The sequence below is a fragment of the Athene cunicularia genome, assembly GCF_003259725.1.
Source record: "Athene cunicularia isolate RWA chromosome 10 unlocalized genomic scaffold, athCun1 chr10_part1, whole genome shotgun sequence".
Lineage (NCBI taxonomy): Eukaryota > Metazoa > Chordata > Aves > Strigiformes > Strigidae > Athene > Athene cunicularia.
The window spans coordinates 20099879-20115668 of NW_020799112.1; positions in this window are offsets into that span (position 1 = coordinate 20099879).

Genomic DNA, 15790 nt, shown 5'->3' on the forward strand with positions numbered 1-15790 from the left:
CCACTGAAAATTTGCATATGTTTGTTCTGTAGAGCTTTCAGTTTTGGCAATTCTGTTGAAGAAAAAAATTCTACAGTGGCAGAATGGTGTAGTAAGAATAAGAAAAATTCTGTGAATGTCTATCATTCTGAAAGAACAGATAAATGTGCCAAACTCAAAATTTAAGCCCGTCAAACCAAACATCACTCAAGATCTGAAACAGATTTAAAAATACTATTAGAAAACATTCAGTTATTTCGGCTGCAGTCAGTCACTGAAATCTCTTCCAAAAGTACATGAAACCCGAACTGTCTTGCATTGCTAGTTGAGGTGAACCCAGTTAAAGTTTTCTCTTATGAGACTTACAGGCCAAGAAGTAGCAGATAATCACCTGAGTTTTTAGATGCTCAGCCTGAAAAAAAAATTACAAAATTTCACCAGTAGTTGCTTCTTACATTTCTCATACAACTGAATCTGTCAAGGATTTGAACCTGCACAATCAAAGTACTCTGCTATCACAGGTCATTTTCCTCCCCAAAGACAGAGCTTCATTCTTTTTCTCTTGGAGAAGAGGTCTTTAACATTTCCAGTCTTTAAAGACTAGTTATGCACTTATAGAAAGCATTAAAGCCTTACAGAACATCACTTTATAGCTGCATGTACTATCATCAACAAAAGAACACCTGTCAGAAAAAAACAACTCTATCTTTTCCCCTAAACCATGAGAGAGTAATTTTCAATGTAAATGAGACCTGAATATTTTGCTCTTGCCTGGCAAGAACCTCACATGAAAAGCAAATGAAGCAAAAAAGACTGACACTATTACTCACCAAAAATAGAAATGTCTCAGATGCTCAAACATTTGCCTAGGATAAACTACTAAAACGCAAGATAATTAAAAAGTATCTCTCTGCCTTTTGTCTACTGAGCTAAGACAAGAATACTTCTTGATGTGAAAACTGTGAATCTTGGCCTTATGACTTAAATGCTTGAAGGCCATAAATATATATAGACACACACTTTTCACCTATGTTTGGAAAATACCTAGAAAATGTGTATGTTGCCAAAATACAGTCAAGTCTTTAAATAGTAGCAGTAATTGCTTGAATGAGCGAACACTTAAATAGAGCTACAATGAAATGAAGCAGATGCTCATGTGCTTGGCTGAACAGGGGCTAGCAATTATAGGACGTTACAAGGCAGGCCCCAGGAGGGGAAGGCACGCAGTATTTTCAGTTCAAGGTGGGCAATCATAGCTCTGCTATTGGGAATCGTTATAACATAACCTCAACCATCATTAATAATGACTGGAGGAACAAGATTGCGAAGTCTCTTGGTTGCAAGAAGCAGCTACAAAACCACGGCACTGAACACCACAAAAAAACAGAGGTAATGCAAGAGATCCAACAAATGCATCATTTAAGAAACATGCAATGCAAGGGACCCACAACTGCACGGTTTTTCTGAAGTGTTATAATATTTAAAACCGTTCTAATCTTTTTCTGAGATTTAATTCATGATTTATGACCGTGGTGAAGCTGGCAGTTGGCACAGAAGTCTGTGCACTACCAACCTGATGGATTGCTGTTGTTACTACCCACCCAGCACATCAGTATACCAGTGTGCAAAGAAAGAAGTCTTCCCTGCCCAAAACAGGCACAGGAAAAATAAGTGAGTTTTAAACCGCAAAAAATCTGTGAGGAGAAATGAAGACTTCAGAGAAAATTGGATAAATGAGGATTCTATGCATGCAAGCATGTGCATATATACACATACACATCACACGCTATCGATATGAAAATAACATCGTGCATGCCAAGTTGAGAAACAAGAAATTAAGAAATGGAAGCAGCTGAAAACAAGGAAATTGCAGTTTGCCGGAAGTTTAGGCAGCACACAAGCCACAGCATTTTTGGTAGTATACTTCAGTCTTACTTAGTGACAAAGATGGAGAAAGAAATCATTATTTCACAGAAATTTCAACATCTCTTATTCAGGTTTTTATTCTAGAGCCAGAACGAGCGGCACAACCCAATGATTTCCAGACTGGCAGAGGCCAAAATGGAGAAAAGATTCATTTTGAAAGGATAATATATTTGGAGATATCTTCAGTAGCAGAGTCCTGCTAAGCCTCAAGCCATTCTTCTGGTAATGATTTTCTCTGGGACGGGCAGTACGTAAAAATAAACTGTATTGTATCCATACTCAGAAAAGTAAAGACAATGTATATGCTGCAGTCTCACCACGATTCACAATTTCTGAGGATTCAGAAAAACTGAAGTGATAAGTACAAATATTCTTCAATTTTTAAATCACGGATTGCTATTTTGAGGCAATTATAGCACGTACCTAGTGGTTTATCCAAAAACAGAGTAGAACACAAAAAATATATATATAAAGCTTTAAAAATATAAGTAGAAGAGCCTTATTGGGGAAAGAAAAAAATCAGGAGGTTCATACAGAAATTTCAGTTTTACTCCAAATACATTCAGAGGATTCTTGGAATGGTTCGACTGGGCAACTTTATTTAGATGTGCAGTGTGTTTTCCCTTTCTGCCCGGTATTTATCGGAGACATTTTCTTCTGAACTGGCCATTAGAACCATATCTTAGAGAAGACAACCAAACAACGGAATTACTAAATAACTTCCTCCTGAACCAGTTATGTCTTTAGGTTCCTAATCCCTCAAAATTAAACTGTGTGTACTGATGTTAATGCCTAGAGATAACCCCCAGAACTCAGCAGAACCGGTCACATGTCTGAAGGTCTCTATGTAAATAAGCGTTTGCAGGCTTGGCTCACTATTACTGTAACACTTCTTAAACTGAGAAAGATTAGTTCACTAATTTGAAAAAAGAAGTAAGGGTCTGAAAAGTAGAGAGATTCAGATGAAATTGTTTCAGCGCCCACTGAAGTTATCGGAAAGACTCCCATTGACTCCAGTAGGAATTAATCAGGATCGTGTTTCCAAGGGTCTCAAAAATTAGACTTGAAAAGAAAAAAAATCACTGACTTCTAAGGACAGATTCAGAAAATTCTGTTAGGATACGAGAAAACTTTTCAATTTAAGTTATAATTCAGGAAAAGTATTGTTTTCTCTAATATTAAACCCAAAACATATAAATATATCTGTACACACACACAATGAATGCTGATGTAAATTAAAACTTCCAGATTCCAGAAACAAATTCTATTACTTTGTAAGCTAACATGGAATTTTTTCTGGCCTTTCAATCTGTACTTATTTCTCCTTTAATGATAAATACATACACAAAAAAATACAAATGAATCTATAAGGGGTTTAGAATCTCCTCAGGCAGAAAAGTATACACGTCACCTATATTTGCAGGGTCCGGTTATAAAGGATTTTTAAGGTTTTTTCTCTCTAAATCCCTATTTCCTCGGAAAGTTACAGTGAAAATCTTTGAACTCACACAATGCAGTAGCAAGTTCAGGGCCTGAGGCATTGTTTTAGCAAAGTAACCATATGCTCATCCACAAGAATAGGGAGAATTAAGTTTTGATGTGCACATAAATTTATTGCTGCTACGAGTCTAGGTTTGAAGTAAATACTTTAATCCCTCTATTCTAGAAGCTACGTTTGTAATAGTAAGGCACTAAGACTGACTGGCTTTCCTGAAAAATCTCATTTTAAACTTTGTAAGAAATCAAGAGGGGAATTGTTCCATGGAGGGGATTACACATCCTTGGCTTTCCTGACCGCAATGGCTGTCTTACTACTAAGTAACTGGCAAAGCTAAGAAAATGGTCAACTATTTTTCTGGCTTGATCATTTTAACATAGAAACCCACCTCAGAAACCGTTATATCAAGTTAAGTTTTAAAAAAGAAACTACATTTCAAAAAGAGAATAATTATTAATCTAGTTTTCACTAAACAAGACGTATATATGTTTTCTTACTCAACGGAAAAATGCATTAAAAAAAATTGATTCTCCATTAATCTTCGGTTAATTCAGTTAACATTCTACATTTGCATAAATAAGGTCAGCTCTTGGTTATAAAGCATATAGGACAACTTCAATGAAGCTAACAGATAGCAAAATATATCTAAATTAGGGTATCAGAGCACTTCCACTGCATTCCTCTGACAAATAGATGTCTATAAAGAATAAAAGTGGCTTCGAGAGCAGCAGGCAGGCTCAGTTACCTTTGGGCACAGGGGTACGGTGCTGTGCTGTAGGAAGGGATGTGTTTTGCTCTTAAACGACTGATGGCTGACTGTTCTTGTCTTATACGGTGTGACTGTTGGGTCCCAGCAGCACTAGTTGCTAGTTACATTTTTTTCTACTGTGCAGATTAAATTGATGAACGCTTCTGAGATCTGCCTCCAAGTATTTCAGCTAAAAAAGCATGCTGAAAAGTCAGATTTGGTATCTCTTATGTATTTGACTGTTAACTGACTATCTTCACTGGACAAATTACTTCTGTCTCTATAGTACAATAAAGATGTTAGCAGAAAAGGCAAGTCCAAAGGGTGGAGGATGTAGATAGGACAAATTCTGGGGCCTTTAGCAGAAACAAAGGAGAACAGTACTAACAGGAGTGATTTCCTTACGTATTTATATACCATATTTTGAGACTTTTATGTTGGAAACATCTAAACCGTGAACACGAAGGAATTATTTCCTTTGTAATCACATTGTGCAAAGCATAAAACCTCAGTGGTGCCAGATGTGCTTCAGGGGAAGGAGGCAGTTGGATTTAATACTGCAAGTTGCAACTTCATGACAAATAAACTGTGGCAAAGATTCCAGGATTCATCAGAAAGACTCCATCCAAAAAAGCCCCTGCTTTGTGACAAGGAATCGGGACATTTCCTGCTTAACACTGCACCTTTCTGCAAGAACCGAACTACCTTCAGGGGCTGCCCGAGTTGGGGATCAGCAGATGAGTGCTGTGGGAAAGCAGACTCACTGTCCTCACAGCGATGGACACGGCCATGCAGAGAGCATCACTGAATCAGCTCACAGAGAAAACAGCAGGAGAACCCAGCAATGAATGCAGCCGGTGGGAGCGGCAGCCAGCAGGAGCAGTTAAACTCATCTGGTGGGAGCTGATGGGAAAGCTGATGAGAGGCAACAAGAGGCAGTAGCTAATGAGAAACATCAGGATTAGAAAAAGCCTGGGGAGGCCGCCTGCCATGTGTGCTATGCCTTTTACTTGGCTATTTGCCATTTAGCATATCAGTATTTCATGCTCTGGGGAGGCTGGTCACTGGGAGGAAGGCTGCTTGGTCACCTTCAACTGACTGTTGTCCCTTCAGAAAGGAGAGAGCGAGCAAGGATGTAGCACGTCTTCTCAGAGAGAAATTCAGCCTGTGGAACTGCTGAGAGATCTTCTAGAGTACGGAGCAGGTCAGGTGGACAAGGGAGGTGGAATACAGTAAATAAGCGTATAATAAAAATGTAACTTAAAGAGCAGACATGGCCAAAACTGAATGAATTGAAAGAAAGATACCTTCCCTAGCAACCCTTAGGGGGTCCTTGGAGAGTTTGCTGCAGTGCAGGCAGCCATCAGAAGGCTTCCAGTTTAAGATAGAAAGCAGGACATCACCCCAAAATGTCAGAGGACAAGATTCTCACTGAGAGAAGGTGAAAGAAAAACTAAGAAGCTTTTATTTTCCTCTGGCTCAGCCAATCTGTGGTTCTTTTACCTCGTTGCAGCTTCTCTCTCATGAAACACCGCTTTAGAGACCCACCAGTCCTGCTGGTTTGAGCTCCACTCTAAGAGGGAATGCAGATTAGCTCTAACTCCATGCTCCAGCTGTTTCAGGGTCTGGTCCCACCTCTCTCACCAGCCTTTTAAAGGTCACAGAAACTCAGCACCCCTCTCGGAGACAATCTGTGAGTGTGCCACGACTGGAGAAGAAAGAAAGAGCAACCAGCTGACGACTAGTTTTCTACCTGTTGGGGGTGGAGTGTTTGCCTTGTGGCATCCCCTCATGACATGTTCTCATGTTTCCAAGCACTTCAAGAGAAATTCCTTTTGCTCAGGCTCATTTGATTAACTCATCACTGGTGAGTGATGTGAGAAAGTATCATTTAGACAACACTGAGACAATTAAATTTCCCAGGTTTCTGGACGGTGCTTATATTTTTGTGTGTTCTTGCTTAGTAAGGACCCCCAGAGGCTCCCCTTGCAGCCAGTCAACACCTGGCAGAAGGATTACATAGTGTTTATTGACCCTTGTAAAGGTCTTAGAAAGCTACAGATGGGAAGCAATATATGAAGAAAAAAACCCATTTATTTCCCTGAATCAAAATAATACCTAATGGAGAGGAAAAAAAAAGATCAAAAAATAGTAGCTTCACCCAAGCCTTTTTCATGAATTGAAGTAAAGGTTCAAAATTTAAATTCCTTAGGCCAATATAAAATTCTTCTTCTTCCCCCAAGCTAGTAGATGTGCTTTTTATCCTTTAAAGAGGCCAGTAGCTGTACATATTGATAAACTGTTCCTTCTCCAGCCCAAGGAAGATTTTAAACTTTCAAGGGATTACAGGATTTTATATTGTTAGTGGATAAACCTAATCTTCTGCTACCCATGTCCTGGAATCCCTAATAACGAAAAAAAGAAACCAAGGATTAAAAGCTAGTGGTATTACAGCTGTCAACACATCAGCCTTAATTTTTCAAAAGCTTTCACATAGGTACATTGATGTGTCTGGAGCCTTTTACTGAAAGTACTTGATCAGTTTCACAGTGATAAGATAACCAAAAGTTACTTTATTTTTATAAATATAGCACATCCTTGTAAATACACTCGATTCACTTTAAATTCTTTCTTCTCCCCTGAGTCGGAGGTATTTGGAAAGATATGGTCATTTAGGATGGAAAAGCATTCAAAGGCATCCTGGTAAGAACCGTTATTACAATATTGCCTGGTAGCTTGGTATGTCACAGCATCCCGACAGTCAGTGGAAAGAGGAAAATTAAAAATGTGCTGTGAGGCAATAATTACCTTTTCCCCATAATGTTGAAGCGGTGAAATAAATCTCCAAATTAGCAACTCAGTGCTTCATTTCTCGTGCTTCAGAATTCCTTGATCTACAGGGAGGGTAGAACAGCTGTGAGCTACTGGGACTCTCCCAAACCAATGTTAACAATTACACTGGATGTTATGACATGACTGTGGCTAAAAAAAAAAAACCCAACAGGGTGAAAGTTGAGGTGAGTAGTGTTGTTCTCAGTCTTCTAGGAATTGTGACTGTGACAGAAGAAAATCTTTAAAGAGAGGAAGGCCAGGATACCTTTTTCTCTGCTTTTATTATTTTTTTTTTCTTGTTTCCTTCTTATTTCAAGATTTAAGTTCACATCAAGAAGAAAATAACTTAGATGATAATTGTTGAAGTGTTTGTGTCCCACAGTTCATAGATTCTCAGAGAGGTATGTTAGAAAACAGGCAGCTTCATGGCCTATATAAACTAGTCCAGATTTCTGACACTTGGGGAACCTGAAGTCTGTGGGCCTGACAAGATGCATCCGAGTCCTGAGGGAATTTGCTGATGCAGTTGCCACGATATTTGAAAAGTCACGGCAGTCAGGTGAAGTCCCTGAAGACTGGAAAAAGGGAAATATTGCACCCAGTTTTAAAAAGGGTAGAAAAGAGGACTCTGGGAAATACCAGCCTATCAGCTCACCTCTGGGCCTGGGAAGATCATGGAAGAGAGCCTCCTAAAAGCTATGCTAAGGCACATAGAGGATAGGGAGGTGATTTGAGACGGGCAACATGGCTTCCCCAAGGGCAAATCCTGCCCGACCAACCCAGCGGCCTTCTACGATGGAGTGACTACATCAGTGGACAAGGGAAGAGCTACCGATGTCGTTTGGAGTTCAGTAAGGCCTTTGACATGGTCCCCCACAACATCCTTCTCTCTAAATTGGAGAGATATGGATTTGATGGACTGTTCATGGATGAGGAATTGGTTGGATGGTCACATCCAGAGAGTAGTGGTTAATGGCTCAGTGTCCAGATGGAGATCAGGGACAAGTGGTGACCCTCAGGGGTCCATGCTGGGACCAGTACTGTTCAATATCTTCATCAGTGACATAGACAGTGGGACTGAGCGCACCCTCAGCAAGTTTGCAGACAACACCAAGCTGAGGGGTGCGGTTGACACACTTCAGGGACAGGATGCCATCCAGAGGGACCTGGCCAAGCTCGAGAAGTGGGCCCATGTGAACATCACAAGGTTCAACAAGGCCAAGGGCAAGGTCCTGCCCATGGGTCGGGGCAATCCCAAGCACAAATCCAGGCTGGGGGAGGAGTGGATTGAGAGCAGCCCCGAGGAGAAGGACTTGGGGGTGTTGGTGGATGGAAAACTGAGTGTGAGCCAGCAATGTGCGCTGGCAGCCCCGAAAGCCAACGGTGTCCTGGGCTGCATCAAGAGAAGCATCAAGGGAGGTAATTCTGCCCCTCTACTCCGCTCTGGTAAGACCCCACCCTGGAGTACTGTGTCCAGCTCTGGAGCCCTCAGCACAGGAAAGACTGTCAGAGCACAGATCACAAAAATTACCAGAGGGATGGAGCACATCTCCTGTGAAGAAAGGCTGAGAGAGTTAGGGTTGTTCAGCCTGGAGAAGAGAAGACTCCGGAGAGACGCTATTGCAACTTTTCAACGCTTAAAGGGGTTTTATGAGAAAGATGGGGACAGAGTTTTCAGCAGGGCCAGCTGTGATAGGGCAAGGGATAACGGTCTTTAACTGAAAGAGGAGAGGTTTGGACTACATGTAAGGAAGATATTTTTTATGTTGAAGATGGTATAACATTGAAACAGGTTGCCCAGGGAGGTGGTAGATGCTTCACCCTGGGAACATTCAAGGTCATGTTGGACAAGACTCTGAGCAACCTGATGTAGTTGAAGATGTCCCTGCTCATTACAGGGGGGTTGGACTGGATGGCCTTTAAATGTCCCAATCCAAACTATTCTATGATACCTACCTGAAACAGGTGCATAATGTCCCCAGTTACAAGCAGTAGCCACAGTCTATACACAACATGCACAGCTGCATGCTGTACCCTCAGTGGCAGAAATTTGCATCCATACAGATTTTTTTCTGTAGCACGTGACTGAGCATTAAAACATAATCTAAAACATAATCACCTTTATGGCCATTAAGGTCAGGGGTGGTTTATTGAAGCCTGTCCTAAAAGTCCAGCAGGCAAGCATGCTCATCTCAGCTGCAAACAAATGGAGACTCTGTAGCTGCACATGGAACGGTTGGATATCTGAAGGAAAGGAGAGAATAATAAAGAAAAAAATCAGTAATGAGTGGTCAGGGAAGCAGGCCTATATAGGTTCTACTAGCTCCAAAACATTTTCAGGCTAGATTAGTAACTAATTCAGCTCCCCATTGGAGAAATTTTAAGGATTACATAGAATCACTGATCCCACTAGAGGCAGAGCACCAAGGCATCTTGAGGCAGCTGAGAAAATACAGAATCTCTTTTCAGTGACCCTCTATAGTGAATAATCATCATCCTCCAGTGTAGAGAAGGCAAAATCTCCCCCTTTCCACCACCCACCTCTAGGGAAAAAAAATCTGAGGCAGCTACCTAAATTGAGTATTGAAGTTTCCTCTCACATACTCAAGTTATTCTTGGATAAATCAGAGGAAAGTGCTCAAATAGAGCTGTGTTGGGAGGAAAAAAGAAAACAGACTTTGGAAAAATCTTCACATCTCTCTTTTACATTGATCCAAGAAGCTAACAGGCAATTAACTACTGCAGTGGTGCGCTGCCACCTAGAAGAAGCACTTCAAGACATCACAGACATCCCATCTGATTATTAAAGAGCAAAGATGCCATCACACTGGCCAGATCTTTGCAGCTTGACCTTTGAATATTAAGTTGTCGCCAATACACACACCTACCAGACAAATGCTTAGCCCAGTGAGAGACATTATAATTGAAAGAAGATACAGACTGATGCCAGAAATGTAGAATGCCTTTCCTATTAAAAAGTTAACCTACATTGAATAACTGCATGTGCATATCTTGCTATTGTGATAATAAACTGACAAAGGAGCCTTCGAGAATAGCCAAGGAAAATAAACTTCCTATGGTGTTTCTGTCTGTGAAAGCCCTTTCAGAAATAAAAATGTGCAATTAAGAAAGCAAGGCAGATCAAAGAATTCAACAGCAAAATATCATTTTAGAGAGTCAGAATGTTACTCCGCCTTTGTTGTACACAAAGGCTAACCAGTATTGCTTTGATATTGCTGTTTGGGGTTTTTTTTATTCCCTAACATCTGTTCTTAACTCAGTCTAAACTAAGCATCCTTGAAATGATCGGTTCATGCCAGCCTGGGGAAGTAGTCATGCAGCCAGGGGGAGTTCAACATTTGACCTTTGATCTATGGAGCACTAAGGAGCACACTGCCATCTCCATACTGATGTGAAATAGGCTACAAGTCTACCAATACTGGGTTTTCCCATATAAGCAGCCAGACACACATCACATAATTAGAAAAAAAAACAAACAAACAAAAAAAAAAACCAACAGAAAACTACCCTATGGCACCAAAAACTCCCTGATCATCTGAGATGACTAAAGATGGGAGGTTTAAATCAGAGTCTACCGAGAGGGAAAGTTTTGATTTTTACTCCTTAAAATATTTAAAACCAAAACGTAGACTTCATGGGAATGGACACAGCCTTAACCTCAATTTAACTGTAAGCACAATCAACTCCTGGACAGAAACAGCAAATGACTGAAAGGTCTAGACCCTGTTCACACGCAGTCTAAAGCGGTTTCCTAGAGTCTATAAAGGCCATACCTTAATTAGGAGCTCCATCTCACTCTGCTTTGAATACCTCTCTGTACAATTGAACAACTTAATATTTGCATTTACTTTAATCTATTTTGTCAATTTTATTAATAAATGAATTCTTCCTGTGAAACAACAGAAATCTTTTGGCTAATGTTTGCAGTTGGTCACTTAAATAAAAGATTCAATAAACTTTAACCAAGGCCCTCAAATCATCTAAAACAATGGAGAACATATATTTGTTCAAATATTTTCAATTAAAACAAAGGATGTGGATGGTTGCCATTTCTTATTCACCATCATTACTACTGCATGAGCATTCAGGCTTTGTTTATCCCTATGAAACCTCTGCAAAAAGACAATATACTCTGTGTACAGACTAGATAATGCAAAAAAAAAAAAAAAATCATCTCCCTATGAATATTTACACCAACACAAGAAATCCGTTAGTGTAACTCACGCGTTCAAGGAATTCCATTACCGCGTGCTGTCTAATCTGGGAATTATGCCACAAACTAGTTTTTCATCACATGATAATAAATTCAAAGGAACTCCGAGATGAAACGTTTTATCAGAAACAATGATGATTATGCTGAACAGTGCAACAAACCATCCCCTAGTAATTCTGATAGCAGGAATACGGGACACTTACATGCTTTCTGAACAATGCAGATTGTCTTTTAGAAATGGATGAGCTGCTCTGGCTAAACCACTTCTTCTCACTGTATTATTGCATAAAAACACAGAGCTCCAGGGAGCTTTGAGAGGTCACTGCACAGCACTGATCGCTACACTGCCCAAGGCAGGATCAATTATACTTCTATCATTCCTAAAACACTTTCCCCTCCCTTTCTTAGAGAACTCCAACAACTGAAACTTCAAAACTCCCCAAAGACTACATTATTATCTTTGCTTTAGAAAGCATTCCCGAAAGACTCTTTCTTGCTGTGATTTAAGTCTATTACTTATTATAGTCACCAGACTCCTACATAAACTTTTTCATTTTGCAATAATCTTCATGTTCGCAATTATTATCATGCCTCCCTCAGACTCCTCTTCAACCTAAAAATCCTGAAATTTTAAAATCTTCCTTCACATTTCATGTTTTTAGATGAAACTTGCTTCTCTTTCCTTCACATTTCATATTTTCAGATAAATCTTGCTTCTCTTTAGGTCCTCCATAAACGATGGTTCAAATCTTTGTTGAAATTTCTTGTCTCCAAACTGGAGAAGAGCAGGAGGTTTATAATGTGTATGCAGAGCTATAGTCTTTTCATTCAAGGCTAGTGAAACGTGTCATTTAGATAAGTTCTTATAATTCCAGAACTGTGTTTATCTTTTTGCAAAAGTACAAGAGCTTTGAATCTTGAGCTGTTTATAAACTGTCATAATCCCATCGCTTTTTTTCTAAAACAATTAAAAATAAAAATATCCTCCTAAATCAATGCCTTCTCCTATATTTGTGTTACTGATTACTTCTGTGTAAACGGGATAACAAAGCACCATTTTTCCCTGTGGAATTTCATCCTATCTTTTCAGACCATTCTTCTCTTTGACTGAATGATTTTGAATTTTAATCCTATCCTCCAAAAGTCAGCTATTCCATTCACACCATTGTTTCCTTCCAGCAAATCTTATAAATTTACTTCTTGTTCCATCACTCAGGTCTTTTCATTACATCATTATTCATATATTTTACTGAGTAAAACCAAATCAAGGCAGTGTCAGATGGGATTTCAACCACTACTTCCTTCATTTTGACCATGAACCATTATTTGGTAACTATTTTACAGTTATCTTATCCAAACAGTTTTTCAACATTTGTTCTATTTCAGATACTTATAACACAGGAATAGAATACTGCTTATGGGCTCCTTTCCCTGGCCTGGCCAGCAGGGACTGGGAAGGGACCTGAGCCCTGGGCTCGGCTCTGGGGAGGCCGCCCCTCGCTGAGGGGGTTCAGTTCTGGGCCCCTCACCCCAAAAAGGCCATTGAGTGACTCGAGCGTGGCCAGAGAAGGGCAATGGAGCTGGGGCAGGGTCTGGAGCACAGGTCTGCTGGGGAGCGGCTGGGGGAACTGGGGGGGTTCAGTCTGGAGAAGAGGAGGCTGAGGGGAGACCTCATCGCCCTCTGCAACTCCCTGCCAGGAGGGGGCAGAGAGGGGGGATGAGCCTCTTTAATGAAGTCACAAGTGACAGGACAAGAGGGAATGGCCTCAGGTTGCACCAGGGAAGGTTTAGACTGGCTCTGAGGAAGGATTTCTGTGAAGGGACTGTTGGGCGTTGGAATGGGCTGCCCAGGGCAGGGGGGGAGTCCCCATCCCTGGGGGGGTTTAACAGTCAGGCTGACCCTGCGCTGAGGGATCTGGGGGAGTTGGGAACTGTCAGGGTGAGGTTCATGGTTGGAGACTAGATCATCTTCGAGGTCCTTTCCAAGCTAGATGATTCTGTGATTCTAGAGTAGATCTCACACCTCTCTATCTATGCAAAACGAAAAGGCATTTAAATGTTGCTAGTTTTCAGCCTCCTATCAATGATAGTTGTCTGTTCTGTAAATACACTAGAGCACGAGAAAGGCTCCTGTATTTATGGAATGGCTTCTGGTTATGTGTGATACTAAGTTCCGGAGGGAACAGGCCACCACGGAGTTATGTGGGAGGTGTTGAGGAATGGAGGCAGAGGGAGAGATTACAAGTTCTTGCTTTTGATAGGACACTTCTTCTTTTTCCCCTCTCTCCCTCTAATCACTTTGCCTTTGTGAGGATGCATAATAAAAACCTCTAGGTGTTTCATCCAGGAGATTTTCTGACCCTCTGCCCTTTTGCCACAGAAATCCCCATTGAAGATGACAGCGTGATCCATATTCAGTGAGCAGCACCAATTCAACAAAAAATACAAGCAGACCGGTAATTAGGGCAAGTTTTCTCACATACCCTCTCTTTCTCTGTGCAAATTGCCAGTAGCCATTAAAAATATTCTGCTATGCTAAATCTGAGTAGCAAACATCTGTTGAAGAAAAGGTATCTCTTTAATAAATGTTGTGGTGGGTTTTTTCTTTCCCCCCCTCAAATGGGATAACCATTCAGGTTTTTTTAAGAGGCACTGGAGGTTGTTTACTAAGAAACTGCAGGGAAGAAAGGTGTTTTCATTTTTATGCCCAAATATTTAATATGAGCTTTGTACCCCTTTCATGCTCTTTATTCTATTAAACTACCTATTAGTGCATTTCAGCCTCAAAAAAACCACAATCTACTTCTACCTATAGTATAAAACCTTTGAGATTAGAGAGGAGTGAAGCATGAGTCTAACTCAGTTTCAGACTCCAGCTATACAAACTCATACCTGAAGACAAACATCATTTATCTGCTACATATTTGACAGAACAAATGAAAACCAAACCTAACGCCTACCCAGACTCTCCACCACTGCATTCTTTGGGCTTTGAGTGTGTTGTAATAGAGAATTAACCTGCAAAATTGTAGAAAAATTGGGCCACAGAGTGCTCAGAAATTTAAACCGCATAGAGAAAAATAATCCATGGGCATGCTGAAAAGATAAAGTCTGAATGAGAACACTGCATTATTTATGAGCTAATTATGAACATACATATTTTTTTATCTCTGCACTGTGACCTGGGCTCAAGTGCCAAGGAGCCTGAAAAGACATGATGCCTCAGAATGGAATTAGCTTTAAAAAGAGCATTTTCACAGCTTCAGGTCTGTTTATGAACATCAGCAAGGCTAAGAAAAGGAACATGAACAGCGTGAAGTCACTAAAGGAACTTCTCTTTCCAATAAAACAAAGGTCTAGGAAAGACGATGCCACACCTCCAAATATTAATCCATGCTTAAGGACAGCAACAAATAACAAGGTGAATCAGTGGCCAACACTTGAAACATAAAGGATATATGTCTTTCTCTAGCATACAAACTACAGACAGGGTATCCAGACCCCTAGATTCTGACTCTTTGCATCTTATAGACAACTCATCAAGTTTCTTGATGAGGATTTTATGGCACAACAGAGTTGTGCCCCTTCTTATGCACACACTCACATTTGGAGGGAGGCAGGCTCAGGCACATGCTTCAGGTCATCACATGTCACCTAAGAGGAAGCAACCACTCAGTATCCCTCACATAAGTAATCTTTTACTTTTTTACTTTTTCGTTGCGCATGCTTCTATTAGTAGTGGTGCTCTTGCTGAGATGTTCAGTAAGATGGCAGTGTTCAGAGGGTGAATAGGAAATGAAGAACGTGTCTGCAGAAGCACAGAAAAAAAATGCAATACTGGCTATAACACGTGGCTAGAGACCTGTTCCGGACAGAAGCAACCTCCAACACAGACCTACATAGTCCTAAACACCAGATCTAGACTGCATTGTTTCGATAAAATCACAACATAGCCTCGGCACTTTATAGATTCTTCTATATTTCCTAAAGTACACAAGGCCTCTTTTCTTGAAATTTTGTGCAATTTCATAAGGAAACTGTCTGGAAAACCACCGATCTTTTAAAGAACCTTAGAAAAATCTGTGACACTTAAAAACTCCCCATATATATTATATCCTGCAGTTTCTTCAGCCAGATACTAAAAGCCTAAGAAACACTGTAAAATCCTTCACATGGGGAAGTAAGAGAAATCAGGCTTGTATTTCAACTTTTACACCTGCCTGTTCCCAGGCTCCACATCTTCTCCACCACTATAACCCTGAAGGCCATCACTGGGACGAATACAGCTACATACAGCCCTGGTATCATTGCTTGTTCCTTGCACATACAGCAACCGTGGGTCACTCCTCCTTCCCCACTCATTTGCAAGAAAATATTCAGAACTGGTTGTTATTGGCCAGCTACCAATTGCAAAATTAAAAATCTGTGTGCCAAATGGGCACAGCTGCATCAGCCACTGCTGAGCTATAGGCAGACCTGCCCAATAATAGTTGCCTCGCTTAGGCTGAACTGGGATGCATCAGAGCCAATGTCAAAAGCATAGTTAAAAAGCCTTTTTTTTTTTTTTTTTTTT